This window comes from Hippopotamus amphibius, chromosome X (assembly GCF_030028045.1).
Source record: "Hippopotamus amphibius kiboko isolate mHipAmp2 chromosome X, mHipAmp2.hap2, whole genome shotgun sequence".
In the NCBI taxonomy this organism is placed as follows: domain Eukaryota; kingdom Metazoa; phylum Chordata; class Mammalia; order Artiodactyla; family Hippopotamidae; genus Hippopotamus; species Hippopotamus amphibius.
Window position 1 is genome coordinate 19,660,856 of NC_080203.1, and position 12,273 is coordinate 19,673,128.

Below are 12,273 nucleotides of genomic sequence, written 5' to 3' on the forward strand. Positions count from 1 at the left end.
ATTGCCTTTGGCATGCTTGTACTTTGTGGTTCCTTCTGCACTATCTGAGCCAGCCAGCCAGCCAGCCAGCCAGCCAGCCAGGGTCACCAGTGAATGCCACTTAACACTACTTAAGCTTGGGCTTCTAACTAGCCTGTTGACCAAGTCCCCAAGGTCAGACAGTTAGCAACGTCTATTGAGCACGTGCCCTTTGCTGAGTACTGTTCTAGTCGCCCTGAGAGGGAGAGGGGAAGAAAAGAAATAAAAGCCAGGGCCCTCGTCTCCAATGGGTTTACAAGCCCAATTAGCGACTCTCTTGAGAAAAGACCTAAGAACACTTACAAAACAACATACAAGTGGGTATAATAGGGAGGGGGGTGAGCCAAGGGGAGATTCTAAGTTCCTTGAGGGAAGGGCTCTGCCTTTGTGTCCCCCCAGGAAGGGCCTCTCCACTTCCTCATTAACCTTTTGTTTGGAGCAATTAAACAGACCTCGAGGCTGACCAGCCTCCTCTTTCTCTCTGGTCTCAGGCTCAATGATCAAGTTGACAACTCTGGGGACTTCATTGACTTCGGATGGGCGTATTTCAATATCTTGCTGAGATGGCTGAATAGGCCTTTGATGTCCTGTATATCCATTGGATCTCAGCATTCCATCAAGGAGAGGAATGATAAAGCTTTCCTCTGGAGTGTCTTCCCCTACCCTCTCCTGCTTTATAATAATAATAGCAGCTGCTAATTATTGAATACCTACCCTATGACAGACACTTTACATATGTTATTTCATTGAATACAATAGAAAGGATTATTATTCAGTTAAATGAAAACAGTCCTATCAGTATTTTATTTGTTCAGAAACATTAATCTGCAAAAATAAGAAGGCCTGGGTCCAACCTGGAGTTCTGCAGGATGGCAAAAAATAAATCTGAAGAGGACACAAGAAAAAAAGACATCAAAGGAATAAAAAGTTAGGAACACACAGATGAGATCCTACTGTAAAACATGCCATCGTAGCCACATCTCCCCATAGCAAAATGCTGGCTAAAACTCTAGGCAGTGATACACTGATTAAAGTAATATTTAGATCAACAGAAATTGACATAGATCTTTCACGTTTTTTGAAATGGATTTTTAAAAATATCGATATGGCACATTGATGTAAAAAATGAAGGGAGCTAATATTTGTCATCTGTATATGGTGTTCAAGCTTCACAACCACTCTTTGAGAAATGCCCCATTTTTATTCCCATTTTTCAGACGAGGAAACCAAAGCCTACAAGATTAAATACCTTTCCTGAGATCATATATGAGCAAAATGGCAGAGCAAGGATTCAAACACAAGTTTACCTAATTCCAAATCTACGAGTCTTCCTTCTATATCATGTTGCCCTCTAGTAATGAATGAGTTAACCCAAACAATGAGACAATACAGGAAAAAGCTCACTTGCATCCATTCAGCCCCAGGCAAAGTGCTGAGCTGCTCTCTACCTCCCCTTGGGCCCTAGGAAGAGTCCTAGCCCTGAACTGCAGCCAGAGGGATTGCCCATCTCTCAGCCTCACATCACTGAAAGGCAAGTGATTGATTGTTCAGCCTTGAGTCGGGCTGAAAAGGCAGCCCTGTGCCAGGAAAGATGCCTGGGCTCACTGTGGCCTCAGCGTGGACCAGGCCCGCCCTTCCTGCAGTCCCTGTGCCCCCTGCAGCCACTACCACTAGCCAGCAACAAGGGCAAGGAGGCCCACTCCTCCCTGTTGGGTCTGGGCAGCACTTCCTGCCTGTCAGGCTGGTTCAACTCTGCTCCAGGTGCCCAGCTGGGCTGGTGGCCTCTCTCTGGACACCTGTAGCCACGTGTCTGGGTGGTGTGGTCGCAGACCCGCCTGGCAGCAGGCCCTGGGGAACAGGCAGCCTTCCTGGGACGGAATGGATGGATATGAGCCCAGGAGGCAGCTATGCAGGATGGTGCGGCCAGAAGAGAGGAGCACCGTCTATATTGCTTCTCCTTATGCATAATGGATCATAATTATAATACTTGGAATGTATGTGGGGACTGCTTTCCAGAAGCTCAAAGCCCAATAGAGTACTTCAGTTTCCCAGTCAGTCTCTCATACACAGAGGCACGCACGCACACTTTAAAAAGCAGGCCAAAAAGTGTTATAAATAAAATTCTAGAACATGAGTGGGAGGAATAAACAGGAAAATTTCACTGTAGGAGATGAAAATGCACCAACTCCTTGTAGGATGGCTTTGCTCCAACAGCCCACAATTGTGCTGTTAATCAGAAAGCGGGCGAGATCTATATTGTTGCTTTGCTCAGGCTTTTTCTCCTCCTAGTCAATACACGTTAGAGATGGTGTAAATACCATTGGTTTTCAGGTTAAAGCTAACAGTAAGACAAAGAAGACAGTCTTCATTGGTACAGTGACAGAACATAACCTGGTGGGTTGCACTGACATCTCAGAGCATCCTTTCTTCCCAGCCAGTCTGGGCTCCAGGTTGCCAACCCCGTGGGTTCAGCTCACATGCTCCTCTCCACCTGTGTCCACTCCTCCCCCAGGCTGAAATGTCCCGCACACTCCTCCCTCTGCTCATCCCCAAAAGCTCCTCATCCTCTAGACCTTTGTTTAAGGTATTCTGTTCATCTGACACGCCCTCCGCCCTCCTCTTAGCGCTTTGGGGTCTCTCTGGTGTGGATAATGCCCCTTGCCTCGACCCAGCCCCAGAAGGCCCAGCCAGCTGACCCCTCCCCTGACCATGAGGACCACCAGCTATCTGGATCTAACATTCGCTGCCTGCTTTGTGAGTTAACAGTTCGGTCACCACCAAAAGTGGATGCTCCTGGAGGGCAGGCTGGGGCTGTGGCTTGTTCCCTCTTCATAATATGTGCTTGACATGTGACTATTTTCAAAATTTGAAAAGGAAAGGAGTTGTTCAGGGCATGGTCCCTATTTTGATGGTTTTAATGGAAGCATAATTTACTAAACGGCTGCGTACATGATTCATAACTCTCGTGACAATTCCTCTATCAGTTCATTCTTCTCTTATTCACACAACCCCTCGCCTCCCGTACCCCTGGCCTTTGGCTCAGTGTTTGGGATGGGCCAATAATTCCTATTTTTCAGGCCAAGGTAGTATTTTCAAAAATAACACCAGAGCCAGCTCTATAGCCCTATAACTTCTTTCAGTTCTTATATTGTACAAGCCCAGGAAATACACATATGGAGGTGGCTAGGAAGTAGAGAGATTTTTTGGGGGGGCCTCCACAAATTAGAAATAAAAGAGCCCATGGGAAAAGATGGGTTCTGCAAGGCTGAGAAGAACTCTTAGAGAATCTGCTAAATAATATTTTTGTCTGCTGTTTGTAAATGTGACTCACTTTGAAACCATCTGTCATGCAAGTCCTTTGGAGAGAACTGAGAAGTATTTAAATCTGTGAAAATGAGTATATTTTGGTATATACCAAAGCAGTGTTTTAATGGGCCCCTGCTGCACGTTGTCCAGTGCATTCTTTGAAATGTGATTTTATCCACCTGTCAAGTAACATTTAAAATGGAGTTGAAAGAAGGGACAGGGCAAGGAATGGCGAGGCCATGGTGCAGTCTGTAGCCGTGTGTCTTCACAGAATGAGCAGAGAGGCTGCGATGCAGATGGGAGAGCTGTGTTTCTTCAGGGGTCTGGGGTGGCCTTGGAGTTTTTGCTGCTTTTCCTTTGGTTTAGGGAGGCAGCCTTCCCCAGGTTGGGGGAGGACTGTGGCCAGCTGCTCCTCATTTCCTAGTAAAGGGCTAGCTTTGTGCAGCCAGAAGCGAGCCATGCTGACAGCTCAGCACTTCAACCTTTATAACATTTCTGTTTTCACTGCTGCCCTTGGTCGCTATGGGTAATATCCCAACTTAGCAATGCCCAAGATGTCTAAACTACTGGCAGGAGCAGCAGCTGTTGTAGTAAAATATTTGAAAATCATCAAAAAGGGCTTCTTCATGTTGAGTGGAGAAGGTAGATGGAAAGAAAAACTCCTTTCTTCCAACACCCAAAAGACTAATTCCTGGTGTTTCAATGTGCGGTGGTGGGTCACCCATTGTCTCTGGGGGGACATGCCTTGTTTGCGAAGTAGAATTGTACATTTCTTGAGGGTTAGGATCTTGTTTAGGGCAAAAATCAAGCATCAGAGCTGGAAGGAACTCCAGAGCCCAAATATCAGGGATGAGAAAATTGAAGTCAAGAAACTGGAAATGGCTTCCCTGGTGGCACAGTGGTTAAGAATCCGCCTGCCAATGCAGGGGACACGGGTTTGAGCCCTCGTCCGGGAAGATCCCACATGCTGCGGAGCTACTAAGCCCCTGCGCCACAACCATAGAGCCTGCGAACCACAACTATTGAGCCCACGTGCTACAGCTACAGAAGCCTGCATGCCTACAGCCCATGCTCTGCAACGAGAAGCCACCACAACGAGAAGCCTGTGCACCACAACGAAGAGTAGCCCCTGCTCTCCGCAACTAGAGAAAGCCCATGCGCAGCAATGAAGACCCAACACAGCCAATATATAAATAAATTAATTTTTAAAAAAAACCTTTAAAAAAAAAGAAACTGGGAAGTGGCAAAGTTAGGACTCATCAGAGGCCTTCAGATTCATGGCAACGGCTTTTTACTATGCCATTCTCCAAGATCGGCCAACTACAGACTACTCAACTACTGCGCCACAGAGGGCAGCAGGCTAGAACCATCTCTTATAATACCTGGACACAATTCATGATAAAGAAAGTATGTCAATACCCAAAAGAACTGGAAACTGGTACTCAAATACATGTGCATGCATGTTCATAGCACAGGGTGAATGAATTAACAAATTGCAGTATATACACAGTGAATATCCTTATAACGATTTCTTTTTGCATCCCCTTGGTTATTTCCTTAGGAAAAATTCCTGGGCATGCAAAGAATGGAAACAACCCAAATGTTCATCAACTGATAAATGGATAAGTAAAATGTGTATATTCATACCATGGAATATTATTCAGCCATGAAAAGGAATGAAGCACTGATACATGCTACAGTACGCACGAACCTGAAAAAGAATTACGCTAAATGAAATGAGCCAGACAAAAGGACCAATACTGTATGATCCCACTTATATGAAATGTCCCGCATAGGGAAATTAATAGGGAGAGGAAGTAGATGAGAGTTTACCAGGGGCTAGTAGGAGGGGGAAATGAGGAGTTATTACTTAATGGGTACAGAGTTTCTTTTTGGGGTGATGAAAAGGTTTGGACCTAATTAGAGGTGGTCACTGTACAACATTGTGAATGCACCAAATGCCAATCAATTGTTCACTTTAAAATGGTTAATTTTATGCTATGTGAATTCCAAGTCAATTAAAAAAAGAAGGAAAGAAAGCATGTCAGCATCTTAGCTTATAGGTCTAGGTCCTGTCTGACTGCTGGCTGCCCCAGCATCCCATGCAGTCTCACTGGGATGCGAAATACTGTTATAAGGCCAGCCTACAGTCAAGAGCAGGGCTTTAGTATCAGAATCAGGCACAGTCCTCATCGCTGCTGCTGGCCATCTGGGTGCCCTCGGGCAAGTGATTTAATCTCCCCAGTCTCAGTTTCCTCATCCGTAAAATGGGGATTCAGAACCTACCTCATGTAGTTGCCATAAAGATTAAATAACACATAGCAGGTGCTCAAAAGGTGGTACATAATATTTTTAGGGAAGGTGTATAGATGAGAAGAATTCAATAAATAGTAGCTGTTAGCTAGGGTAGGGCAGCAACCTCTTCCACCAGCCTGAAAGAAACAACAAAGGAGTCAAATGGATATTGGACCTTAAAAATGCAACATCTAACAGTATTCGGCTCAGAGGATGTGACTGTCGCACCCTATAACCTTGAAGCAGTTGGACAGCCAGGCACCTAGGTTCCTCTGACTATTAAAGATGGACTATGCTCCTCAACAGAATTTGTAGCTTGTACCCTTGACTTTCTTCCTAGTTTCCAGCCAAGTTCTCACTTATATAGTTTCTATCTGGTTTTCCACTTTCGGCTCTGTAGTTGGTAATGCCACCATTTCAGCCCTGGAATGCTTGTGTCTATACAGTCACTTATTCTTCGTCCTCAGATCTCCCTCCAGGACATGGTTTATTCACTTTTCTAGCCTGTCTAGTTTCTGAGCATCCTGGGCAGGCCTTGCGTGGATAACTCAGCACTGCATTCTAATCATCACCCACACCCATGCCCACCTGAGAGCTCCGAAGTGCTAGGTTTCGAGAGTAGCTGCTTGGTAAATGCTTGAGAATAATGCAAGAAGAAAGAAGACTTTTGTTTAAGTGAGCTGAGATATAATGTAAGTAACAGACTGGGAGCATTAGGAAGGAAAGGAAAAAGCAAGTAAGGAAAATGAGAGCTTCTCTTCACCAGGACAGTGATGCTCATTTTAAAAATATATGTTTATTCAAACTTACTAAACAGGAAAGCGGGGGGGAAGGGATAAATTAGGAGGTTGGGATTAGCAGATACACACTACTATATATAAAACAGATAAACGAGGACCTACTCTATAGCACAGGGAACTCTACTCAATATCCTGTAAGAACCTATAATGGGAAAGAATCTGAAAAAGAATAGAGATATATATGTATAACTGAATCACTCTGCTGTGTACCTGAAACTAACACAACACTGTAAATTAACTACCCTTCAATAAATAAATATATGTTTATCATTTTTGAGATTATAAAAATCACACATATTTACTGTAAAATACAGAAAAGTCTCCAAATTTTATGTATACACAGACACACACACACACACACCTCAACCCTTCCACTGGAAAAAATTATAGTTGCGGTGTGTTGTACCCCTTCTTTTGTATAGCATACATACAGTAAAGTGCATAAATCTTCAGTGTATAGCCTGATGAATTTTTACACACGTACACACTTATGTAATCACCATGAGGAGGTTACATGATATAGAACCTTCTAGCACCCCCAGAAGGTTTTCTTGAATTCCTTTTTTTCATAAATATTGACTAACACCAGCAAATCTTAAAACTCATATCATTTGTACATATTTATTAAAGGTAGACAACCTGACACGAATCTATACTTCAAAGGAAATAAAGTTAGGAGTCAGAGACATGAGAGCATTTAAACAGGAAATTTGACTTACGAAAACAAAATTGGAAAATTGGAAAATGCATTTTGTGGCTGCCTCCTTACCTTGACCCTGAGAAGTCGAGGGCAGATTGGGTTCCTTTAGAGGTAGTGGAAGAAGAAGAGCAGGAAAGAGCCCCTTTCTCATTTCTGCCAACTCGTGGGCATCCTCCTCTTTCCGCCCAAGCCATGTGCATGCTGTGTGCTCAGAAAATTAAGAAAACTGCAGTTTGAATTCTGGAAAGTCAGTATGGGTAAGGGAAGCTTGTATATGTCAGCAGAGAGGGACATGGGAAAGGCCAAACCCCTGTGCTGCGTGTGCAGCCTGGATTCAGCAAGCGGCTCGGAATGTCTGTCCAGGTTTAATGGTTTCCTTGCTCATTTGAATGCGTATTGTTAGAGCAGTAGTAACAGCAGCCGCTCGGTAGACATTACCATCACTGGTTAGAAAATGACAAATGTCAAACTATGTCTGACCCTGACTCTCTTCAGCTCTTTTTATCTGTGGTATCTCTTTGGAATAAAAATGCCTGCTCCCCGCTGGGTCTTCTTAAAAATGCACATTGTCTCTTCACATAAAAGCGGGGATGATGGTGCTAGGGAAAAAAGAAGAAGAAAAAGAAGAAGAGGAGGAGACAAAAAAAAGAAAAAAGAAAAGAAAAGGAAAAGAAAAGGCATTCATTCAGACTTCTTAGGTTTGAAGTGCAAGTCCAAAAACTTGTAGGGCTAAATGGGCACTTCATTAAGAACTTCCTTCTGTCCTTTTAAAACATTCTGGTGCTTTCTAATGGGCCTTGGTTTTGGAGGTCAGTGTCCTGATCCTCACAGATGAGGAACTAATTTCAGAATGTGCAGGGCCAATGCTGGAGAAGGTGCCCTTCAGCTTCTTGGAGCCCTGTGAGGGTGAAGCTGCCACCAGACGACTTGTCTGGTTTTCCAAAGTGAAGAATGAATATAAAATGCGCGAGGCAGTGCCACGTGTCCCTGGGTGTCCTTCGCCACCTTGAGCCACAGTGTGCCCGATACCTAGGAGCCCGTGTTCGCAGGTGAAATCCTGAGTAGAAGCAGCCAGGTTGCACAAACACCATTATTGTGGCCACTGTTCTAGTCAGAACCTGTGTTTTGCCTCTGACAGTCTTTTGCTGGCTTGAAATTTCAAACGAAAAGGGAAAGGTCAAGTTTGAGATGGATTGACTAGACAAATGCCAAGGTCCCTTCCAGATCTCACATTTTAGTAGCCTCTGCTCAGACCATGCTGGGCTTCCTGCCTCCATGCTACCTTTTTGCCTGTGCGATTTTCTCATCAGCTAGGCGAGATGTGGAAGAGTTATATAAACAATTTTGAAAAATGAATGTTCCAGAAGCGCCCTCACAATCTAAATGCCAAACACCACGTATTAGTACTTTTATTTAATCAGAAGGATGTAAAGAAATAATTTTCTTTCCTTGAATGAACCATTTATGTCCAGTGGGTAAATTAGAGAAGGAACTCTCCCAATTATATTCAAATACACATTTTATATCTAAAGCTGTAGGTCAAATCCTGGTCAACAAGCTAGAGTAATGAGTATCTATGGCAACCGTTTTGCCATCACATGGAAGTGTACCCGCTGAAAAGTGTTTTTTTTTCTGAGTAATTAGAAATCCTCTTTATATATCAGACTATAAATAAGAGCTTAGGTGTACAGAAGACCAAGACCAGAAACCAAACATCTCTTCCCATACCACCTTTGGTTTTTGTTCTCTTACAAGCATGAGACATGAGTTGGAATTTTTACAAAAACTACATACTTCATGAAACTTGTGCCCCAGTAATAAAGTATGAGAAAATATCAATACCAGTAGATATGTGACCATTGCATAAAAATGTCCATGTTACTCTCTGGGCCTCAGTTATCTCATCAGGAAAATGGGGATAATAAGAAACACCTTCCCTGTAGTGAGAGAGCCATATTGCATGAAAGTAACTCCTATCCCTCTCTGCTCTACAACTTGTATAATTCAGTGCTAATTATGGGCCAATACAAAGGTAATTCATGTATCCCAATACAAAATTATCAGACCAATTTATTATCCTAAATAGCATTTAGTGCTAGCAGGGCTGGATCTGAGCCAACTGTGAAGGAGATGGAATTTATAATAACCATAATAACAATAGTATTAGCTCATATTGATTGAGCCCCAACTTTTAGGCTCCATGAGAGGAGACATTATTTTTTTCATAAATATATTCCCAAAGCCTAAAAGTGTTGATCTTCTAAATAAGTGCTGGATGAAGGAATGAGTGAATGGATAAGTAAATGAATGCTTTGTACCAGGCTGTACCGTAAGTGCTTTCCAATTATTTAAATGGATATATATTTTCTCCTCCATGCTTGGTGCTGAGGGCACAGAAAGGAATTTGACATGCTCCGGGCCAAGAAGAATGCTTTTCCTATGTTTTTTCTTGCAATCTTCACAGTGTAGGCATGACACATGAGAAAAGGGAGGCTCAGGGAGGGTAAGCTACTTATCTAGGGACACACAGACAGGAAGTAGCAGAGCCACGATTCAACTCTTGGTCTGCCTGACCCTGTAGCCTCACCTCTTTCACTGGGCAACACTACCTTTCTTCTGTCTGTCTTGTATTTATTTTCTGCTCTTCATACAAAATCCCTGGATGAGGAATCTTTGGGATGTCATCACTTGGTTGAGAAGACTGCTATGGACTAACTTGCCTCTTTTGAGTCCATCCTATGCCTCATTTCTTCACTTCATTCTTTCAAATGCACTACTTGTATGTTTTTACTTGCTGCTTATAAATCTTGTGTCATTAGGATCAAGATGGCACCATACTGCCAGGATAACGTGCCCCCATTATCCGCCACCTTATTTCATGATAGTCACCCAGATGAACCTGTACCTGGTCAAGATTGTGTCTGCACTGGCCTCCACTGGCCTCATAATAGGGATTCTTCCCCATCCTTCATAGTCCAAAGGGAGATCTACCTTCTCCACTCCTTTACACATCAGCCTTGCAATGTCTCCGAAGTTTTCCTGGGCGTATTTTGAGCTTGAGGCATAGTGAGAAGTGACTATGTCATTGAACTTGGACTTAGAGGGCCTCAATTTAAGACTCCGAACCAGCTTCCTCACCCGTAAATTATGGAAAATAATACACACTTCATAGATAATACATGTGGAAGCAATACCTAAACTCTGCTGCACTAAACAAATGTGTTATTGTGAGATTATCTTCCCATGGAATTCTTTTTTCATCAAAGAGTGTGACACTTGGAAATCATGCTATAGGAAGATTGATTTTGTGACAGTCCCTGGGTGGGTGGATGGGTGGAGGGAGAGGTTGGAGATCTGTTAGGTGTTGGCTCTACAGTCCAGACAAGAGGTAATAGAACTTGGACAAAGGTTGTTGGCTGTTGAGTGGAAAGAAAGACTCAGTCCAGGTTTTAAAAAAAAATTTATTTATTGGTTGTGTTGGGTCTTCGTTGCTGCACACGGGCTACTCTTTGTTGTGGTGCCCGGGCTTCTCATTGCAGTGGCTTCTCTTGTTGCGGAGCACGGGCTCTAGGCACATGGGCTTCAGTAGTTGTGGCACACGGGCTCAATAGTTGTGGCTCACAGGCTCTAAAGCACAGGCTCAATAGTTGTGGCACATGGGTTTAGTTGCTCTGTGGCATGTGCGATTTTCCTGGAGCAGGGGTCGAACCCATGTCCTCTGCGTTGGCAGGCGGATTCTTAACCACTGTGCCACCGAGGAAGCCCCAGGTTTTTAACAGAGAGAGAGGGAGTGTGGTAACAATAGCCCTGGGAAAACAGGGGGCAACCCTAGCAGAGACAGGAAAGTATGGTAGCTAGGTACCTGGAGTTGGCGATTAAAGCTCTAAACACAGATGAGCTCTCTGAGAGAGAAGGAAAAGTAAGCCAAACTTCCGGCACTAGAGAAAGAACACTGAACGGAGGTAAGGAATAAGGAGACAGGAACAGACCACACACATCAACTTCTTCAAAGTGGCTGATCCTTCAATTACAGGTACTTCTGTAAATTTCCAGAGGGACCAAGAGGAGAGGGGCAACCATGAAACAAACAGCAAATTGGGATGAGTGTCCCGAGGGACATGCATTGCCTTGTGCTTTCTTTGCCAGCGTCTTTCTCCAAATAGATACGGATCCTATGCCCCCCAGGCAGCATGCCAGCTCCTCAAAGGCCTCTGGTCTTTCAAGTTTCTAGGGCCTTCGCAGAACCAACTTTGACATACAGGAAGTGGTCAGAAGACACTACTTGCTTGGTTGCTTGAAAAGGAGAGGTGTGGGGAGAAGGAAGAAAGTTATTTGGTGCGATCTAGGCTGAAGACAGGCTGAGTTTGTCCACTAACTTTGAAGAGTTCTGAAGTAGTAACCAACTTAAAAATCAGGACATTTCAGGAAGTTCCCCTGGTGGTCTAGTGGTTAGAGTTTGGTGCTTTCACTGCTGTGGCTCAGGTTCAATCCCTGGTCGGGGAACTGAGATCCTGCAATCTGTGCTGCCTGGCCAGAAGAAAAAAAAAAAATCAGGAGATTTCAGACAAAATTCGAGGTCTTTGTTTTCTCCTGGGAAACTGCCCATCAGGTGAACCTGTACTCTTGCAGGCAACAGGCATTTATTTATTTATTTGTTTATTTATTTATTTATTATTAAAAAAAATTTTTTTTAATGTGCACCATATTTAAAGTCTATTGAATTTGTTACAATACTGCTTCTCTTACATTTTGATTTTTTGGTCGCTAGGCACGTGGGATCTCAGCTTCCCAACCAGGGATGGAACCCACACCCCCTGCACTGGAAGGCGAAATCTTAACCACCAGACTGCCAGGGAAGTCCCTAGGCATTTAAATAAAAAGTCTAAAACACCTTTTGGAGGCTGGCAGTCAAGGAATCCTCAGAGAAATCAGGACCCCTGCTAAGGTGCAAGCGTGGTAGTCATTTTGTATAGAAAGTGCTCTGGGGGCCTAGAAGCAGGAGCCATTAGCTCTGCTTGGGGGGATCCATTGAAGGTTTTCCAAGAAGAGGTACTATCTCAGCTGAGTTTTTTTTTTTTTTAATAAATACATTTATTTACTTATTGGCTGTGTTGGGTCTTCATTGCTGCCCATGGGCTTTCTCTAGTTGGGGAG